The following is a 12568-nucleotide window of genomic DNA, read 5'->3' as shown; positions in this document are numbered from 1 at the left end:
AACCAATGAAAGGAGTTTTTTTAAATAAAGTAGGTATACATAACATAGAATGCTATTCAGCCTTGAAAAAAAGGGAATCCTGCAATATGTGACAACACTGATGAAACTTGAGGACATTATGCTAAGTGAAATAGGCAGTCACAGCAGGGAAATACTGCATGCTTCAACCTATATGAAGTATCTAATGTAGTCAAACTTGTAGAAGCATAGAATAGCATGGTGGTTGCTAGGGAGTTGCTAATGAAGGGCTATAAAATTTTCGTTATGCAAGAGGAATAAGTTCTAGATATATGCTACATAACATTGTGTCTACAGATAATACTGTGCAGAATAGAGAGCAGTGTTGTTTGGAATACTTAAAGATCTGTTAAAAGGTCAGATACATTAAATATTCTTACCACCATTAAAAAAGAACAAAAAACTAGATGGCAATTCTAAAACTAAAGGATGCTAAAAGGCCCCAAGTATAACCAAAACAATACATTAACAAAAATTTAGTTTTTAAAATGTGGTATCTTAGATTCATTGAGAGTATTCACTTTGAAAATATTCACAAAAAATATTATTGAAAAGACACAAACATTCACACATACAAATATGCCAAAGTACATATTTTCAAAGTCATGCCTTTGAAATCAGACATATTTGATTTTAAATCTACCTCAGGTGCTCACATACACAATTATAGGTAAATTGTTCAGTTTTACCCCTTTTATAGTCTCTACCAACTCCACAGAAAAGGCTCTGCGCAAAGTTACCAAGACAGTGGTCAATTCTCTTTGCTCCTCATTTTCTCTATTTCTCTCTCTCTCCCTGTCTCTGTCTGTCTCTCTGTCTCTGTCTCCCTCTCTCCCTCTCTCTCTTTCATTAGTGAGATGGACTCCACCTTGGCACTGTATAGCCATGAGTTATCTACACCCATACGGAAATCTGTTTCTACCAAATGGGAAAAACCTGACCAAAGTGTAGGTTTCCATTAAGATCAGAGTTCTTTAGACCTATGTAGGAAGAATTTTAAGTAACATAAGAACCAAAAGAAAATTAAACCCAGTGATGTAACCACCTGAGTGAGGTTGCAGAGTCTTGTGAGAAGAAAAATTAAGTCAAATCTAAACCCAAGCATGTAATCTCTGTTGTTTATTAGACCTACAAGACTATTAGGTGAATTGATATCGTGACTACAAATAGGGTATCACAGGCATAGTATCTCTGGTCAGTATCTCAGGTAAATATGCCAAACAGGTAAGAGAGTATCCTTGAAGACTCTTTGCGATGTTACCAATACTTCCTTTGTGAGAAAGCATATTTTTACCTCTAGAATATTTAGATTTAAACATAGATGTTTAGGTAATCAAATTAATTATTTAATATTCCATTAATTATTATTTCAAAACTGTGCTGTGTGATATTTAAGAGAATTTGGCCTATTCGATTAGACTTGATTCTAATATAAGCTATATAATTGAGTAATTCACTTAATCTTTTGGGTTTTAAATTGAAATTACTTACTATATTTATATGCAGTTTTACTGAAATATGTAAAAGAAGTTAATATTCCCCATAATTATAAATTAAATTTTTTTAGACTTATAAGAATTAATTTTAAGTACTTGATAGGGTTTGTCAGGTGATTGAATTGCTTAAAAATTAACAGAATACATTAAATGTATAAATGCTGTTTAAAATGTTTGACAGTATTTAATTAACTGTGTAAAATAAGACTAAAATTATGAAAGGTCCCAGGGTTATTGTTAAAATTTACTTGATTTATTAATTGAATAAGATATATATACTGAAACTAAAGTTAAGAAAGAACAAGTTCTGTTTTAAATTTCAACCTTCAATCAACCAAATATAGATTATAAAAATTAAAATAAAATTCTGAATAGTTTTTTTTTTCTGTATAAACCTACCCTTAAGGATATTCAAAACAATTTTTTAAATGTTACAATACAGATCCTCAAAGAGTTTAATAAAGTGAAATGCTAGTTCCCCAATTAACACTTTCTCTTCCAGACCAGATGATATCACTTCTCTCAAACTGGCATTCGTTCTCAGTCTCCTTTGCCAGCTCTTCCTTTACCAGCCCTTTAAATGTTGGACTGTCTCAAGGCTCTGCCTTTGGCCCTGTGCTCTCTTCTTTCTATAGCATCTCTTGAGGTGATTTCAAACTCTAAGTATGATCCATGCTCTGGTAGAAACTGCTCACCAAACACATTTCCTGTTTCTTAGGCATACAGCTAGGCCAGAAGTTCTCAGTCTCCCTTGAAGTTAGTAGGTCCACATTACTGTGTAAGAGTTAATAAAATATATAAATAAATATAAATAAAATAAAATATGAGTTAATAAAATATATAAAATATAATAAAATATATAACTTCCTTAGAGGTATGAAGCCAAGATTCTTAAGAGGCCAGAGTAGTTTTCTCATTTTATTAAGTTTCTTTCTGTACCTCCTTTCAATTGAAAAGAATTGAAGTCATAAACACTTTTTTCCCCTTCCATTTTCGTTATTGACTTTACATAAACATGAGGTAAGTTATACTGACAAAAACACTCTGGACTTTGTCATCCCAGATCAACTCTATCGTTCAATTAAAACTCTGCACACAGGAAAGTAATTTGGATTGATAAGCAAGTGGGACAGATGCTTGTGCTAGCTTGTATTTCAGCAGATAGGACGCCTCCAAAACCATCATCATCATCACTACTATAGCTTTGGGTTTGGACATTCTGGGTTCTAAAATTTTGACAGCAAGAGTAAGGTAACATTGTCCCAGCCCCAAATATGGAGGAGTTCTATAACTGAGGACTTTGAAATACAATTAAAGAATTCTTCTCTTTTGCATGGCCTAAATTCTGCAAACGCTCTTCTATATGTCTTCATATTCTGTTCTTCTGCATTCAGATGATTCTTTGTACTAAAAAGAAATTAACCATATATATGTACATCCTTAGTGTTCAGAATTCACTGTACATATCTAGGTGTATATGTGCAGTGTCCCTCTATTTCCCCCCTCTGTCTCTGTTTCTCCCTGTGTGTGTTGACCACTGCCTGCACCATTTAAAATGCACTTCTCTTCCCCAAAAGAGTGTATTATTCATGGAGATCTCAAATGAAGAAGTTCCTTCCACTGGACAGAAATGTGCATAGAATATCTTCCTTTGGCTGAAACACTTTAGAATTGTTATTGTTTAACCATTTTATGGCCCATAACATGTTAGGGAAGTATGCTTATTTAGTACATATACCCTATATTCTTGTTTATTTTTCATTCTGTTTTACTTTGTGAATCTTTTTTTTCCTAGTTGTCTTTTTAACAGACATAAATAGAGATATAATTCATATATCATTCACTCATTTAAAGTATACAATTCAATGGTTTTTAATGTATTCACAGAGCTGTGCAACCTTCACCAAAATCAAATTTAAAGCATTTCCATTACCCCAAAAAGAAACCCCATACTCAATGACAGTCCTTACACCCCATTTCACCCAAACTCCACAACCCCCTTATAAGCCACCTCAAATCTTTTTTGGTGGGACTAAGTCTAGAAATGTGTCACTTCTATGCTCCCGCCCAATTTATATGTGCCTGTTCTAGGTTGAATATGTTTCCCCAAATTTTATATATTGAAGTCTTAACCCCCAGTACCTCAGATGTGACCTTCTTTGGAGAGGGGGTCTTTACAGAGGAAATCATGAGGCCATTAGAGTGGGCCATAATCCAATATGACTAGAGTCCCTATGAAAAGGGGAAATTTGGTCATAGACGTTCATAGAGGGAAAATGTCTTATGAAGAAGAAGGCCGAGGTCAGGGTGATGCTTCTACATGCCAAGGATGCCAATCCTTATCACCAACAGAAGCTGCAGGAGGGACATGGAACAGAGTTTTCTCTCACAGTTCTCAGAAGGAACCGACCCTGCCAACATTTTGATTTTGGGCTTCTAGCCTGCAGAACTGTACCAATAAATTTCTGTTGTTTAAGCCACCCAGTTATGGAATTTTGTTATATCATCCCTAGGAAATTAATACAGTGTCTCTAGTGAAACAACTGGCTTGTTAACTGCAGATCTTTTCTTTGGCATTTCTGTTCTATACTGGAGTAGGCATTCATCAGGAGAAGTGAATTTGTTTGTTACATACTTTACTCTGTGGTAGTTTTGTAAGGGATACAAAATATAACATGATTCCTGCCTTAAAATATGAAATTTATTAATCAAATATCTATTGAGTGCCAGATGTAATTATGTAACAGGCACTCAGTCAGGATATGGGTCTCACAGTGGTGAGCACAAGAGCTGGTGATCCCTACTCTCATGGAGGAAATAGTCTGGAAGATGGCAGTGGGGTGAAGCATTAAGAACATACACAAGATAAAATAATTGCACGTTATTATAAATAGTTTGAAGGCAAAGAAGGAAAATCACATTTTTATAATAGTAATTTCAATGCATACAAATATGTGATCATTGCCAAGTAGGAAAGAAACAACTGTGCAAGGAGGAGGGAACAGTGATCATCCTTGGCTGTGAGATGGTCTGGGAAGCCCTCCAAGGGAGGGCATTTGAGCTCAGCTTACACAGAGCAGTTGACTTTGATAAAGGGTAGGGGGAGACCCCATTTACAGTTGATGTACACTTGATTGCATATGATTCCCAAGATGGGAATAAGCATGAACCTCTGGGTCACTAGTAGTCCACTTGTCTGGAACATAAAGAAATAGACTAAGCAGAATGATATGGTAATCATAGCTGTTATTATTTTTTAATGCTTACTAAGTGCCAGGAACTGAAACAAAGGTTTACGTTATCTTAGTTACATTCACATTTTTTATGAGGTGGCCTGTAGTTGTCCCAGTTTACAGATGAGGATGTTGAAGTTTGCTCAGCCATTGCTTTGAACTCATGTTATTAAACCACACAACACACACCAACACTGATTCATAGGAATAGCTGTGATTTGGAATGAGGTCTCCAACTCCAACACACTGTTTATTCCATGAAAGGGGACTGTGTCCCCACCTACAGTCAGAGGATGGGTTGCAGGCAGATTCTAGAATACTTTGTATTCCTAGCTAAAGACTGCAAAGTTTATTTTAGAAGAAACAAAGGGAGAAATAGAACTTTGGCAAAGTGGTTACATGAACTGAAATGTGTTTTAGTATATACATGCTAAAACGTTGAAGCAGGAAGAAACTGGGGAATATAGAATCCCTTAGCCCTTAATAAAGGGAAGATCCAGATGAGAAATACAGATGTTTTATTAGGATGGCTTAATGGGCACAAGAAGCATCTGAGGTGCCTCTTAATAATCCCTCTTTCCAGGCACTACCCCAGGGGAGTGTTGATGTGAGGAAGCTTGAGACAATATTCTGTTCTCACTCAGCCAAAAGGTTAGGGAAGCAATGTGAGCCAAACTTCCTCCTTCACAGCAAGGCTTTGGCCTGTAGGGACCACAATTCATTCATCTTTTCATTCCTTTTCCCACTAGGACCTGAGATCTTGCTCATAATAAGCATGTGGATGAATTGAATTGAACTGTTGGAGCGAAAGACTCTTGTCAAAGAAGAATCCTTAGGATTGTTTGAATTGAAAAAGAGAACAAATTCAAGAAAACGCGATTTGTAAGTCTGGAAGAGAGAACACGTGGGCGTACAGGGATGCTTATATGTGACCAACAAAACAAAATTAAATGAAATCTCTAGCCTATTATATCTGAGTGATTTGCTGCTTAGGGTGCGTGATTAAGTTCCTAGCAGGTTTTATGTCTGTTGGGTACTTTTCCTCTACAGGCTCTGAAAGCACTTTGAAGAGGCTGCGTCACCATTAGGAGACAATATAAAGCACCATTTGATTAGAGCCTCCTGCTCTGGAAACACGCAGGCAGCGTTCTTTCTGCTGAGTGCCAGAGAGGAAGCAGAGAACTGTTTTTGTCCATTGAAATAGCAGGAAGATATGTAGGGAAGCACAATATTGTTTTCTGAGTTGGAAATTGGCTAGAACACAGACATGTGAGTGCCCATCTTCTCTAAAACACGCTGGATTCCAATACATATGAATGCGGTGAAACATTAAAATAAATGGCAGGCTCAAACGATTCTAAAGCCCTTATTTATGAAGTCCTCAGTTATTGACCTGAAGGTAGCTGGCATTCCAATAAATATCTGTTGAAATAAAAATATCAATAACAAATTTAGGGCATACGTGCTCTCAAGGGGCAGCTGGCTTGTTTCTCATACCTCTTCTGTTGCTGGACCTAGATGTAGAAAGGTTGTCTGTCCTTCTTTCTCCTAGTTGACACTTCCAGATCATTTTCCTTCTGTCTTCCTTAAAACTCCCCCAGCATAATGCTCATATCATTAGATTATATTACTTATTACTCTTATTTATTGCTTTAAGATTGTATCATATATGTCTTTACAGCACTCCTGTGTGTCCTATAAGTTTTTCTAACACTCCTGTCATAACTCATGATAAATGTCCATGGATTTAATTTCCAAAATCCTGACCTCTCTTTCAGAGAACTTCCATTCTACTTCAGCTACTCAGGTCCTTGGTTGTACCCGAGAATAATCCGTAGTGAGCTCCTCTGTCCTGCTGCCACCACATCAACTAACCTGTTCTATCTGCACATGAGTATTCTCTCTTCTTTCATGCTACTAGGAATGAAGTAACCATGATCCTATATGCTAATACTTGTACACTGGGTCTCACTCCCTTTCACTTCAGCAATTAGACTCTCTCTCTCTTCTTTATGCAATATTTCTCTGTCTCAACCAGACCATTACCAAAATCATGCAAACATACTGTAATATCTTTTTTTAAAAATCCTTCTTTAAATAATCTCCAACTATTACCTGATTTCTCTGCTTCCCTATGTATCAGAATTCCTTGAAAGAAGTCTCTTTTACTCATTCTGTCCCCTCTCTCTCTTCCAGTTCTGTCTTGAATCTACTCCAAAAGGTCTCCACAGTAAACAAAAAGTAGCCCTTCTCAAGATTATGAATGACTTCCATTGTGCTAAAATCATTGGTAAACTCTCAGTCTTTCTCTTAATTAATTTCTTCATAGCTTTGAAAAAATTTTTTTCATTGAAGTATAGTTGATTTACAGTGTTGGGTTAGTTTCTGGTACACAGCAAAGTGATTCAGTTATACATATACATATTCTTTTCCATATAGGTTTTTACATGATATTGAATATAGTTCCCTGTGCTAAACAATAGGTCCTTGTTAGTTAGTTATTTTATATACAGTAGTATATATGTTAATCCCATCCTCGTAATTTATCCGTACCCTGCTTTCCCCTTTGGTAACCATAGTTTGTTTTCTGTATCTGTGAGTCTGGTTCTGTTTTGTAAATAAGTTCATTTGTATCATATTTTAGATTCCACATATAAGTAATATCATATGATATTTGTCTTTGTCTGACTTACTTTATTTAGTATGATAATCTCTAGGTCCAACCATGCTCCTGCAAGTGGCACTATTTTATTCTTTTTCATAGCCGTGTAGTATTCACATATATATGTATACTACATCTTCTTCATCCATTCATCTATCGGTGGACATTTATGTTGCTTCCCTGTCTTGGCTATGGTAAATAGTGCTACTATGGACATTGGGGTGCATGTATCTCTTTGAATTACAGTCTTCTCCAAATATATGCTCAGGAGTGGGATTGCTGGATCATATAGTAGTTCTATTTTTAGTTTTTGAAAGAACCTCTGCACTGTTCTCAATAGTGGCTGCACCATTTTACATTCCTACCGACAGTGTAGGAGGGTTCCCTTTTCTCCACACACTCTCCGGCATTTACTGTTTGTAGGCTTTTTAATGATGGCCATTCTGATTGGTGTGAGGTGATACCTCATTGCAGTCTTTATTTGCATTTCTCTGATTATTAGCGATGTTGAGCATCTTTTCAAGTGCCTGTTGACCATCTGTATGTCTTCTTTGGAGAAATGCCTATTTAGATCATCTGTCCATTTTTTGATTGGGTTGTGGATGACTCTTTCCTTGAAATACTTTCTTCACTTGGCTTCTGGAAGCTTCCCTCTCAGTTCTCCTATTCCCCTTGGTTGTTTCTTCTAGCTCCCATTGTTGACTCTTCTCATCTCTCCACTGGGGTTCACTGGGGTTTGCTTCTTAGATCCCTTCTCTTCTGTATCAACACTCATTCCCAAGGTGATATCACCCACTCTTATGGTTTTAAATATTATCTGTATGTTGATGATGTTCAAATGTTCTTTCCCCTGAACTTAAGATTCTATTCAACTGCTACTGGACATCCTCACTTGCAAAGTTAATAGACATCTCAAATTTAATACATCCTGAGTTGGACTCTTGATAGCAGCTCCTCCAAACCTGATCTTTCTGTACATTTCCCAATCTCATTTAACGTCAACTTCTTCTTCCAGTTGCTTAAGCAACTTGGAGTCACTGGCCCTTCCCAAGTGACTTTTCTCTTTTTCTCATACATATTCGATCCATCAATCAATACTGTTAATTATACCTTCAAAATGTATAAATAATCTAATTATTCCTCTCCCAAGGCCAACTCCTCCAGGTGGCCTTGATCTGTTTCCTGGGTAAATACAATACTCTACTTTTGGTGTCTCTGATTCAGCACTTGCCTCCCTCCTACGGTCTGTTCTGAACGTAGCAGCTAGGTCAGATTGGGTAATGTCACCCTTGAACCCTAAACTCTACAGTGGTTTCACACCATCCTCCTTACAGTGGCCAACAGACCTGCGTGATCTGGCCGCCATTTTTTTCTTCAGCCCTAACTTATCCTTCTCTTTTCAGGCCTCATTCATTCATCACACTGTCCTCCTCGGTGTTCTTCACACTCAACGTGTGCTTCCAACACAGAGTTTTATTGTGCCTTTCCTTGGAGCACTTTCCCCCAAATACCCACATGTCTCCCTCCATAACCTCCCTCAGGGCTTTGCTAAAGTGTCCGTTTCTCAGGGAGGCTGTCCATGACCACCATATTTAAAATGATACTCCTCCCAGCACTATCTGTCCTCCATCCCTCATCAGTTGAGGAAACAACTCCAGAGAGCTTTAGAGATTTCTACAAGCTCACATGGCGTTAGTGGAAGAATGCTAAGTCTTCTTGTTTATGTGTCTTTTCAGATAAATCATATTATACTTGAAAGTAGAGTCATTTTAAAATTTGGTTTAGTTCAGAAAGTTTGCATGAAATATGAAGTTGTTTGATACAATAATTATTTATATTGTTACAATTTGTTTTATTTTATCTATAATAATTCATCAAATCATTATAAGCTTACTTTACAAAGTAATTCCACATTAATCATTTTGTTGTGTCTTATTCATACTCATTTGAACAACACAGGTAGATATAACTCTATTATTAATCTCATGTCCCAGATGATCACATTGAAGTTCAAGGATTTGTGGCCTCGCTCAATGTCACATAGTTAGTAAAAGTAGGTGCCAATATATAAATACAGGTCTTCTGATTCCAAGCTTACTCCAATCCACCAAAAGTATTATTTAAATCAAAGTATTAATTGTCTACAGAAAGTAAACTTGAAGAAATAGGTTAGCCAGTTTTAAGCTATTTCTTTGCTTGGAAGAAGAGGTGATAATTTTCATTCTCTTTAAAGCACTCGTTGATGGTGAAACTGGACACTTCCTGTGTCTCCTGAATTGAAATTTTATTATTTAGTTTGAAGTATTAATTTGAAGTATTGTTAGTCCTCAAGACATTAGATACAGTCATGTTTACGCATAATTTTGTAAGCTTAGTTCAGAGTTAGATGTAACATAATTGTTTTTAGGTTCTCTGTGCTAATGCTTCTATCCATCAGAGCAGATAACTGAGGCATCCTCTATATGTATCATATGCATGGACTTCCTCAAATTATCAACACGGCACTTAGGTTTCTTATCTTGGAAATCTCTTAGCTCTTTTACAATATTGCAACAGGACAACTTCCAGAGGAAAATGTCATTTTGATCATTTTGTGTTTTCATGAAGAAATAATGATTATTATTAAATGTTGGTTCTATTTATGTTGAGTTACGGTTAAAATGCCATATAGTGACTATTTAATTATATGCTACTTCCTCTTAAAAACACTTGAAAATAGGATCACATATGCTATAGGTTAATAATATATAAGTACATATATATTACTTATATATTACTTATATATTTCTTCAACCACGGTTGAAGAAAAATCAACTGTGGTTGAAGAATGATGCATGATGCTTGAAAAAGAGAAGAAAGAAGGAAAATTTCCCTCACTTCAGCATTTTTTATTCTTCTACAATCATATTCTTTTCTAGATCTAGAAGATTCTTGGAATTTGTATTATTGAATACTTTTTTTTTAAGCTGAGGAAACTACAGTTCTAAGTGTTGTGCCAAAAATCACACAGTCAATTGGTAGCAGCACCAAAACCAGAACATAGTTAGTTTTCAACTATGTGCCAGAATCCCCCCAGCCCCTGACTTCCTTAATAACGTATTACTTAATAATTTAATTTCACTTGAACTTCTCCTTTGTAATCCCCAGAGTAGATTATAATACAAAAAAGAGGAAGTTCTGAAAGAACACATTTATGATCAAATTTTAATTTTCCTTTTTTATATAGCATCTAGCAGTGTGCTCATCCAATGTGCATTGCAAATAACTATCATAAATATTGTAAACACCTGATTAAACTTTCTCTTTTATCACTCCATACAAAGACATAGGTGGGGGACCCATGCGAGCATCTCCTCACACCACGGTTAGATTATTGGCTAGTACAACTCTGAGCCCTTCTCCCCACTCCCAATCATTCCCAGCCACCATATCCTATGCTTTTCCAATCCAGCTGACAAGACCATCTTCCTAAAGTCTTTTAAGTTCTCAGAACAAAATCCTCAGTAATTCATTTGTAGAAACATTAAATCTAAATTTCTCTAACAAGGCTCTACAAATCTCACCCTATTCACTAGTATTGTGATGGAGAGGGAAGGTGTGCATGAGGCAATTTTTTTTCACTTCTTATTTTTAAAATAATTTTTATTGGAGTATAGTTGCTTTACACTGTATTAGTTTCTACTGTACAGCAAAGTGATTCTGCTGTAGGTATACATATATCGCCTCTGTTTTGGATTTCCTTCCCACTTAGGTCACCACAGAACACTGAGTAGAGTTCCCTGAGCTATACAGTAGGTTCTCATGAGTTATCTATTTTACACATAGCATCAATAGTGTATCTATGTGAATCCAAATCTCACTTCTTTTTAAAAGTTTTATTGAAATACATATAGTTGATTTACAATATTGTGTTAGTTTCAGGTGTACAGCAAAGTGGTTCAGCTGTATAGATAGATAGATAGATATAAAAATATATACTTTATTTACATTCTCTTCCATTATAGGTTATTACAGAGTATTGCGTATAGTTCCCTATGCTATACAGTAGGTCCTTGTTGTTTATCTATTTTACATATAGTAATGTGTATATTTTAATCCAAAACTCCCAATTTATCCCTTCCTCCCCTCCCCTTTGGTAACTGCAAGTTTTTTCTATGTCTGAGTCTATTTCTGTTTTGAAACTAAGTTCATTTGTATCATTTTTAATATTCCACATATAAGTGATATCATATGATATTTGTCTTTCTCTGTGTGACTTACTTCACTTAGTATGATAATCTCTAGGTCCATCCATGTTGCTGCAAATGGCATTATTTCATTCTTTTTTATGGCTGAGTAATATTCCACTGTATATATGTACCACCTCTTCTTTATCTATTCCTCTGTCAACGGACAGAGGTTGCTTCCACGTGTGTGAGGCAATTTTTTAAATTTTAAGCTGTGGAGGAGTAAGAATTCCTTGTGTGTGGGGGGTTGATCTTAATATTGAAGTCAGAGGCATAATCCATGAGGACAGAGGGCAATCAGAAGCAACAGAGGCAAGAGGCAGTCTTTTCCTCAGAGGAGAAGCTTGAGCTGTCAGAACACTCCTCTTGGAGGAAAGAAGCACAGGTGGAGGCTCCCAGGAGCTCTTTTCCCGATAGTGATGAGGCCACCTGGCAGTTCCTGAGGACTGGGACCCTGACACCTCAGTCACATGCAGTTGCCCCAAGTACAATGCACACTTCACCTTCCTTCTTAATCTCCAGAGCTTTCCTGAACAAGTTTCACTGAATTCTTGATCGGTAACAGTTTTAGGCTGTTTGAAAATTTCCTCTTGATCTGCATACTTCTTAATGCACCATTAAGTAGAAACCACCCCAGTTCAATCTTTTACCGTGAGACCAAACATACCTTTTTTAGGTACTTGTTGGGATGGTTCTTTGCACAAGTCAAAAAAGAAGGATGCTCTCTGAGGTTACGAAGACAGTGCAAGTGTGGCAGGGACAGACTTGTCAGAATGAACACACTGTGGCATTCTGAACTAAACTCAAGGCGATCTCTATTCAAAGGCACTTTAAGAATTATGCATGACAATCAATTGTAATGTAAAAGGAATCTATTAACACTTCTGTTAATAATTATTTTATCTAAAATTAAAATAAAACATGATTTAGGTT

At 36.2% G+C, this 12568-nt stretch overlaps 1 long non-coding RNA gene across 1 annotated transcript in view; it reads left to right on the top strand.

Moving 5' to 3' along the window:
• Window positions 1–12568, top strand: part of LOC149748773 (uncharacterized) — a 34962-nt gene that overhangs the window by 18008 nt on the left and 4386 nt on the right. The window contains exon 3 of the long non-coding RNA XR_016393900.1: window positions 5497–5629. This is a non-coding gene — a long non-coding RNA (uncharacterized LOC149748773). The remainder of the gene's footprint in view (window positions 1–5496; window positions 5630–12568) is intronic.

Source organism: Delphinapterus leucas, chromosome 7, assembly GCF_059928025.1.
Source record: "Delphinapterus leucas isolate spDelLeu-1000000601 "Yukka" chromosome 7, BTC_Dleu_Yukka2, whole genome shotgun sequence".
Lineage (NCBI taxonomy): Eukaryota > Metazoa > Chordata > Mammalia > Artiodactyla > Monodontidae > Delphinapterus > Delphinapterus leucas.
The sequence above is the reverse complement of the archived record's forward strand: the minus strand, read 5'-3'. Positions and strand labels throughout refer to the sequence as shown.